We start from the raw sequence: 9,727 nt of genomic DNA on the forward strand, positions 1-9,727 counted from the left end.
CCATTGATGGTGAATTACGTTAAGCCAGTACATCCAAAAGCACTATACTTTCAGTGTTAATCTTGTCCACCTTCAGCCACTTTCACCACTTAACTTGAAATACTGCCCCTATGAATAGGATCAGCAAAATACAGCTGCCAGCGGCAACCAATAATTTAATTCTGGCAGCCAACTGCCATTGTATTCACACACAGGTATAACAATGCAGGGAAGTGGAATGTGCCTTTTTTTCAAAATGGTGCCAGTGTGTTGTTTTAGAATGCAGCAACTGCCACGGAACAGGGTAGAAGGGCCACTGTCAGCCACCCATTACTTTGCAAAAACACACACACAGGAACCCCCCTGTCTAGCAGAGCCCCTTTAAGTCCATTGCCTGTATTGGTTCAGGCTTCTAAGTTTCCACAGGCAAAGTTCTAGCTTAACTTCCTGGGAGCAGAATGTCTGGCTCAGCTAATTAACTGCACCTGCAAGCTGTTGCCGAGAGAGGGGGCCTTGAGAAACAAGGGAGTCTTATCCCAGTTCCCGCCTAGCAACGCGGATTGACAGCACCTCTGATTGGGTAGGAATCCGAGAGGGGAAGGTTGGCTCCTCTCAGCCCAGAGAGGGCGAGAGACTACTTTTCCAGCAGATGAGGGAGATATTTTTTTGCTCTGTGCCAGGCCTGACGACCAGACCTGCCTGGTATAGTTTAAGGAGTTTGTTAATGACTGTAAGCCTCAAGTTTTCCTCAGAAATGTTAGTCAGCTATAGTTAATATAGACAAGCTTTATTTGTTTTAAATGCCCTTTGCTTGTGCCTGAGTAGAGTGTTTCCTGCTACTTGCATACATTCTTCCTGACGTAATAAACACCCTTTATGTAAGCCTTGTGTCTGTGAGTGTCTGACCAAGTGTGTGCAGAGTCCCCCAGGTTGGAAAAGAACCCAGAGACTGGTGAGTCTCAACAGGAGGGGTAAGGGCCATTCTTCCAGGAGGCCTGCTAGGGGTTTGAGTGGCTGTAAGCAGCACTTGAAACGGCAGGCGGGAGGTACCCCCTTGGACCCCTGTACCTGGACACCCCCCCCTTGCTAGCAGTAGATACAAAGATGTCCTTCTACAGCTCAGGAAGTGAGAAAGCCGACCTGGCTGGCTACTAGAAACAATGGGTGGCTAGTACAGAGTCACTGGGGATACAGCCCATAAGGGCCCCATATGCCTCTGTTCTCACACCACCCCTCAAAGTCTGATGAGGCATGCTCCTGAACTCATTGTTTAAGCCAGGGTTGTGAATCTCACAGCTCAAGTTGTATGCCAGTCATAAGCTTTGAATTGTAATGCAGTAGGTACGGTTCGGCTAGCCTGATCTTGTGGTATTTTGGAAGCTAAGCAGGGTCAGCCCTGGTCAGTATTTGGAGTGGAGACCACCAAGGAAGGCAAGGGTTAAGGCAGGCAATGGCAAACACCTCTAAACATCTCTTGCCATGAAAACCTTAGCGGGTCACTGTAAATTGGTTGCAACTTGATGGCACACCCCAAAAGGTACTCAACAGTCTCCCTGGGTTGTAAACTTCTTGTCTTTGATGGGTCCAAGGGTTTGATTCCATTGATAAGATAGTTTTCATCACTAGAAACAATACTTTTGTGCATCATATGCAATGTACCTGAAAATGTCCCACTATGTCATGAACAATCCAGTTAAGAATTAGTACTGTCCATTACTATGGAGCAATGCAGAACTGTACTGTTATGAATTAGGGGATCTCATTCATTGTGTTCAATGAGCCAATGCAATTCTGAAATCAAGGACCCTTCGTTATACGAGATCTGTCTTCTTCCGCTTGACCCAGGAATTGTACAGCTCTATTTGAGACGCTATCCCTGGTATCAGTGCAATCTTGGAAACAAGGTAGGTGGGGGCTGCCGGCTGCTGTGATAAAGACATGTTGGCCAATGAAAAATATCTAGGGCATGCTGTGATATTGCCCCATTGGATCAACTGTACTCCCTTCTTCAAGGGGTAAAACTGATACTGCAGTCAAGGCTGGTTGCTTCCTATTTCCAGCTGTGTCATTCAGAAAAGAATGGGAACGTGGTCAGGGTTCCAGCACGGGGGTGGGAGATAGACTTTGCTGGAGTCTGAGGCTCCATGAGGTCCCAGTACAGACAGCATACCAACTACCATGATGTGGTCTATTTATGTAATTTCAGAAATCCAACTTTTTCTTTTATAATTCATGAGCTTGCCGAGTATGGACTGTGAGATGGGGCCCATGTTATAAACTTGTACTGGGTCTAGAGAAAGCCCCTCTGGGCCCTGAAAGAGATCTCATTGCAATCATGACTTAGCCCTGAAACCTGTTTGGGACTTGGTTATACCACACGTGAAATGATAAAATGTGTGTTTGAGTATATGGAGACTCTCAACACCTCGCTTCTAATCTCGGCCTCAATGGAATCACTGGCTTGCTTAGTTTTGAGGCTGTGACGTCCAGAAATATTTGAATCCCTCCTTTGTGTGTTTTGCTTTAGAAATAGACTATCATAACGCAAAAGAACAGAGACAAGCGTGCAAGAAGACCAGAAAGCTGATTTTTTTTTCTTTTTTTGGCACAAAGGGGAAAATAGATTCCCTTCTGCTTTTAATAACTCAAAACAAACAGAAGTTAGAATGCATCGACTCAACATTGATCCACAAAAAGTTGATGAACAAAGCCCAGACCCCTCCACTCCCCCTCGTACCACCCACAGGAAACAATGAAAGGTAGAAAGTAAAACGCCTGAAGAAGTAAACAAAATGTACAGATGTTCATTTCCTTATCAAATGTCACGTTTGTCAGTTCATCCATGCTCACTGGCTGTGACTTTCAATCACATTCAGAACTAAGACCTCGCAATGAAATTGGACACTTTTTCCTCTTCTAGTCTTGATGCAAAACTGTGGCTCTTGCTTTGTGTGTTTCTTTTTTTTTTGTATATATATAGAGATAAAAAAACTACTTTGATCAACACTGAGAGGTTACACTCCTGGTCGTTGTGAATTATACTTGGAAGTCCAATCATGCAGACTACAGGCAGGTGCAACTTAGGTCTTATTACAGGATAGGCATGGCAAGGTGAACAGTTTGGTTTTTGCAAGGTGGGGTTGGAAATCCTGGTACCATTTGCTGCAAAACATATTACTGGCCTTAAGTCCCACTTACTCAATTTACTAAATATACATAATTCATTATATACACAGTGAATCCTCTACGCCTTTCCTCTCCAGTTGATCACCAGCAGAGGAAAATGGCCAGAGGTATCTCATGTAGATCTAGGGTGGCTTTTGAGGAAAAGACAGAGAGAGTGATGGATTGTTATAGATTAATTACAAAGAGAGAGAAAGAGACAAGCAGTGCTGATATTTACACCCTGTGTATCTTGCCAAGTCAGAGAAATGCACAGCCCTGTTCAACAGAAAAACACATCTGATGAATTTTGCAAGATATTGTTTTCTCAGGGCCGTTGTTTTTAACCCTCGAAGACATAGTAGTTCCCCTGAAAGTAGTATTAGGATAATAAGGACCTCTCTTGTACTGACCATTGTGTGTGTGCGAGAGTGTGCGTGTGTAACCTAACTGGCAGTAATTCTTTAGGATCTCAAGCCAAGCTCTCTGCCTCTGCTAGCTGAGCTCTTTTAACGGGAATGCTGGGAACTGAAGTTGAGAGTTTTGAAAAATATGCAAATCATGTGTGATTCCTCTGGACTATATTAAGGCTAGCTGTATGACTCTCTCTTAGGCTGATGGGAGAGCTATGGCCTCTTCTCTTGAAAAAAATCCCAAGCATTTGATTGGTCTAGCAACTCGGTGACATATACTCTTTGTGCGATGCTGGTTTAACAGAACAGGGATTCAAGAGTGCTTGAAGAGAGTACATTTGCCCAGTAGTGATACCCAGGTCTATATAACACTGTCACCGCTAGACATCACGGAAAGCATCTTGGGAAACATCTGTAAGGTGTTTCAGAAAGAAGAAAGTATATTTATTGGGGGGGGTGAGATCAAGACAGTCATGTGTGGAGGGAATATCCATTCAGGGAAGTAGCTCCTTTCTCTCAGCCCTCTGCCAAGCCCTCTGCGTACATAAGATAAGGTAGTAATAAAATATAGGCCCAAACTTTTCGAAGACCCAAGTATTCCCGTTTCTAGACTGTAGCCCAGCCTTAGTTACATTCTGCTGAAGTACTTACAGTGTTCCCGATTGTATAGAAATTATTCCATAATAAAGCAGCTATGATTTGCATCCTTCCCTTTTCCAGTGGAACTGACCAGAAATGAAATTCAAATAATACAGTCTGTGAGCTTTGCGCACTTTTTGTAATAAAAACAAGATCTGAAATACCATGAGTTCAGGGCTACTTCCTCCAGCTTATGATACCTTCCTTCTGTCACCCTCCCCTCCCCCAAATTTTATCTCATAAAACTCCAGGAATAATTCAGCTCTACTGAATTTTTGTCCCCTTAAAGTCATCCTTTCAAATGCAAATTGACTCAAGCATCAGACTGTGGAAGATGTAGAGAGTCTATGCAATGCCGTTACTAATCTAGAAAGACAGATATGGAGACTATCAAGGTATTAATATGCTTAGCAAAGTTACAGGCTAAAAAAATAAGGTATAGACAAGCAGCACTGAATGACAAGCCAAAATGTCTTTCAAAACGATCCAAAACTAACTCTTTTCTGTTTTTTTAAAAAAAACTTCCTTGATTTCCAGCCTCCCCTAAAGATACACAACCATTGAGGTCCGATACAACAGGACTTCTATTTGTGGAAAACAACATCAGCAAGCACAGCTTACCCTGTTATGATGGCAGCAGAAGACCCGACAGTCAAAATTATCACTGCTGCATAACTAATTAAAGACACGGACGCTTTATCTCCTGGTTTCTCTCTCACAGGCTTTGTCATTGTGCTAGTTCGTTCTCACAAAGAATAGTTGAAGCAGTAAGAATGAGGACGGCTCCACTTCAGACTACAGATGAGGGGCTCACATGACTGTTTCTCAGGGTTTTTTTTTAAAGTCCCCTACATGCAGAAAAGTAGCATATCAGGGAAGGAATTAGGATTGACTCCTTCTGCCTAATACCCATTTTTTTATGTAAGGGACTTTCTTTTATATGTAGAGGAGCATTCAATTATACGCCCTCTACCTGCAGTGTGACGAGGTCCAGCCTGGACAAAGACTGACCCCTTTTCTTAGCATTTGGGAAAGCTGGGTGCCTTAAAAATGCCTTAAAGTAACATGGCCACCTATTTTCCTGAGGAGTCAAGCTGCAATTCAACTGGTGCAACTTTTACCAGCATGGACACTCGTTGAAAAGGTGCCCCAAAGGTCTTGCCTAAGTCACTTTTCTCCAGCCTCATCTCCTTTGGACAAAGAGAACCATTAAGGACTTACATAGGATTGTTGTGAGGTTTTATGACCTATATTAAAGAAAGGGTATGGAACTAAGCAGAGTGGAATGGCATTGTTCAGGCGTCATGGTAGGGTTGCCAACTCCTGGATACCTGAGGGTGCACCTGAGGAGGGTGGAGTTTGGGAAGAGGAAGAGGGTCTGCAAGGATGTAATTTCATAAGAGTCTTCCATTCAAAGGAGCCATTTTCTCTAGCGGAACTGATCTGTGTAGTCTAGCAATCAACTGTAATTCCAGATCTTCATGCCGCGCCTGGATGTTGGCACCCTATGCTATAGCGCTAGTTGGAAGTTTGAGGGGTGTACAGGAAATAAAAGCCCTGCTGTTAGAACTGTACTTCAGGCTGCAGTCCTAAGGATACTTTCTTGGGAACAAACCCCAATGAATAATTTGGGACTTACTTCTGAGAAGACATGCTTAGGCTAGCTTCCTTAGTAACTCAACCCATTTAAAACAAAAATGACTGAGTCTGAACATTGTCAATGCAGTTTGGGTGTCCCTAGCAGGCTTAGCAGTGTACAGTAGCAGCTCTAAGGCAAGGTGAGAGGGTGGCTTCAGTGAGGGGGAGGGGGCAAGCAGACAACTGCCAGCTTGCACTTGAGAAATACTTGGAGATTTATGGGCGGAGCCTGCAGAGGGTGAGATTTGGGGAAGGGAGGGACCCCAGCCAGGTTTAACGTGAAGAAGCCCACCCTCCGAAGCAGTCGTTTTCTCTAGGGGACCTGAGCTCTGTCGGCTGGAGATCTGCTGTCACTCCAGGAGATCTGCAGCCTCAGCCTGGAGGCTGGCAACCCTACTACCACCACTGCTTTCCTATTGCTATTGCTTACCCAGCAGCTGAAAGAGCTCGTGAGAATTTGGGGAGCTCTGTGGAGCGTGAATCACTCGCGGCACTGTGCTTAAACATGCCTGAGGGAAGAGGAGGGAAGGAATGTTCAGTGCTCAGGGCTGAGGCAACACTGGTCAGAAGGTCCGGGGGGAGGGCAGGTGCAGGAAGCATCCCAAGGGGGCAGCCTTATTGGAGCAGCCACGGGCCGCATGGATTGTTCTTCCCACTGGCTGATGGAAGCGGCAAATCCCTGAATCAAAGATGAATTCTAAGGCCATTTCTTCATCCAAGCAGTTTCTTGGTGCACCGCAGCTCCATGGGGTCTCAGTCAGCAGCACCCCAGTTGCCAGCGATGCAGAAGAAAGCAATGGACATATGTTGCTCATTGTGATAAAATACCTTGAAATACCAGCCCATTTTTTAAAAAAAGTATAAATAGCAGTCAGGAACCAGCCCAGGATCTTGCCTTGCCTTGGTCGAAGGACAGACAGCCAGGGCAAGCAGGTTGACCACCAGCCTTGCCGTTGTTGGATATGGCCAAAAGGAAGATACCCTTTTGCATCTTGATCACCTTACTGAACTATACAAGGGTAGCCAGAACCATAACTAAAGTAATGCAAAGAAAACCAGGAAAAAAAGTCCTGGCAAGGAAGAGGGGGGTGGGGGTTGCATAGCCTTAAATTTGGAAAAATTTGAGGCAAATTCAGATATTTGTGCTTAGCCAGAAGTTGAAACCCCTGAGAAATTTTGAGGAAAGAAAAAAAGAAAGTCAGTGGGAGTAGCCACATCCCTTTGAGGATAGTGGAATTACCCATCTAGAAGCTCCCCTTTTGCTGCTGGGAGTCCCACCTCGCCTGCTTCCTGGGAACAAAGTACGGCAACAACCCCTGGTGGGTTCACGGATGCATTAAGTATCAGGGCACTTTCTAAAGCTGCCGCCCATTTGAGCTGGGATCCCTAACCTGGTACCTGGCAATGTATTTCCTGGCACCCGCTTCCTTCTTCCCCAAAACAGAGAGCCAGCCCTGGCTTTCTTCCACTACGTTGGAGTAGGAGGTGCTTCAGGAGAGACTAGGAAGTCATCACTTTTTGTCTCTAGGGTCCACACGTTTGGGTACAGTGCTCACCATCATAACAAGATGCTTGGATTGGAATTACCAAATAGTTTGTGATTGGTCCCAGCCCTCATGGCCTCCGTTTTGTAAGCATCCCCAAGTTCAACAATATTGGAGTCCCTGGCCTTAAAGGCAGGCGTCCAGATGAAGTTTAAAGGGAATTTGCCCTGCTTCCATTTTTCACTGTTATGATGTACACTTTCTGGTGTGATCTCCTATAGTGCTGAGTTAGATTGTCCCCCTTTTAACTTGGCAAATGTTGAATTTTCCAGCTATTTGCCACATCAAATCAAGGTCTTTATTGCTAATAAAGTATAATATGTAATCATCTAAGTCTTGGATCACACTATTTTAATTATTAAATATGGAGCTTGAATACAGGCCTGTAATACCCGGTGGGCATTAAGGGCCCATATTATCCTGCACCCCAATTTCAATTCTCAGAGGGGGATTGGCAAAATAAGAAGCCTTCACAATACTACCCCTTCCAGCAATCCAGGTGTGCAGGCAGAAGCAGCCTTCCTTGTGCTTTTCCGATGCGCATGTACAGCTGGATTCTGTATAAGCCTATTGAACCGGCTTGGACGCATCTCCTGAGAAGAATTTGGATATCCATTCTGATCCCAAGCTGGCGGGTGTTACACATAACAGTTCTGTAACTAAAACTGGATCGAGGATGTGAATTTTGCTAACACCTCAGACCTTGACTTGTCAAACACACATATTCATGAAAAGGGATGCAGACAGGTCAGTTATAGTTTAGGTGAATACACAAATCTGCTCCCAAAATGAGAGATTCAGCCCATAATAATTGTTTTGTTCGTTATGGACGAAGTTCCAGATCTATAAAAATGAGCCAGCCTGCAACTCACTGCCCGCCCTCATTTTGTCAAATCGTGTATAAACCAGGGTGCACAAAACTGCAACAAGATGGTTGGCCATTGATCAATGTCCTCTTTTCGTGCTTTATCTCACTTATTTGGGATCGAGACTTAATGAATTCATTTGGATATACTTCCAAGTAAATATGTATAGAAGAGGCAGGCGATGGCAAACCACCTCTGAATATCTATTGCCTTGAAAACCCTACAGGGTCAGGATAAATTGGCTGCAACTTGATGGCAAAAACCCAAACATTGCATAGGAAACACCTATAAATAGTCATCTGCGCTAGCTGCCGCACACACATATGCACACCCCCATCCTGTGGCAATAAGATCTATGTTCATTATAACCACGTGTGCCATCTGGAATCACTGCCAATCAGCTGCCTTTTTCTCATTGCCCCCCCCCACACCGCTGCCAGTACATTTAAAAACATTTCTTCATAAGAGATCCAATCCCCTTTGTATCACCTACGATCACTTTGCTCTTTTCTGTACTTTCTGTGATAGCCTTCTTGAGATAGGTTGACCGTGAGAACACACAGAAATCTAAGCTCCATTGAATAAAACCAGACTCTTCCCCCCGAACAGGCCTGCTTACGATTCCTCCCAAAATGTAGGTCACTTCATTTGCAGCCCAGTTCCTAACATTGTATTTTCCCTTTCCCTTTTCACTGTCAGCTACTTTCCCTTGATGCTTTTCCCAACTGTGATCTCAAGGAAGCTTCCCCTGAGTGGTTATAGCCATTGTACACCCCATCAGCAGAAGCGGCCAGTTAGGGTTGTTGGCTTTTCCTCCTCTGCACCTTACGCGGAATCACATCGGCTACTCTCAACCGCCATTCACTCAGTCTTCAAAGGTTGCTTAGGAATGGAATTCACCAGCCTACATAATTGGCTGCCCTTTGCAAAACCGGATTCCTCACTTTTGGTGTATTTTGTGGGTAATGATGCTAATTAACAAGCATATCTTACTAATCACCTGCAATTCCAAGAGGTTCCCTGTTATCGTCAGCACCAAAACTGTGGACATATTAAATTGCCTTTTAATTGCCCATAATAGCGGGCAGAAAAATACACAGTTAGCAAATGTCATTATTGCTTAGATCACCACTTTTCTGTTGTTGCCTTTTCGGCACCCCTCAACACACTGTGGCATTCCTTTAAATAGTTCCGTTCTTGTGCACTGGCTTTTAATTCAGGCTGAGTTAAGGTTACAGTGCCACACACAGGTAATGCTATTTCATGGCTTTTAGAGAGAGAATACAGAGGCAATCTATCAAGCCTGACAGTCTGTAACACCCCTTTCCATGGACATTGTGCATGTGCTGTTAACATGACTGTAGTACAATGGCAGTACTTGGTAGATTGCCCCAATATTGCTAAATTCTTTTTGCAGTAGTAACCTATTGCTTATTGCTGTCATACATACTGCACGAAGTTTTCTTTTTGTACAAAATCTCTTAAA

This window comes from Eublepharis macularius, chromosome 10 (genome assembly GCF_028583425.1).
Source record: "Eublepharis macularius isolate TG4126 chromosome 10, MPM_Emac_v1.0, whole genome shotgun sequence".
Lineage (NCBI taxonomy): Eukaryota > Metazoa > Chordata > Lepidosauria > Squamata > Eublepharidae > Eublepharis > Eublepharis macularius.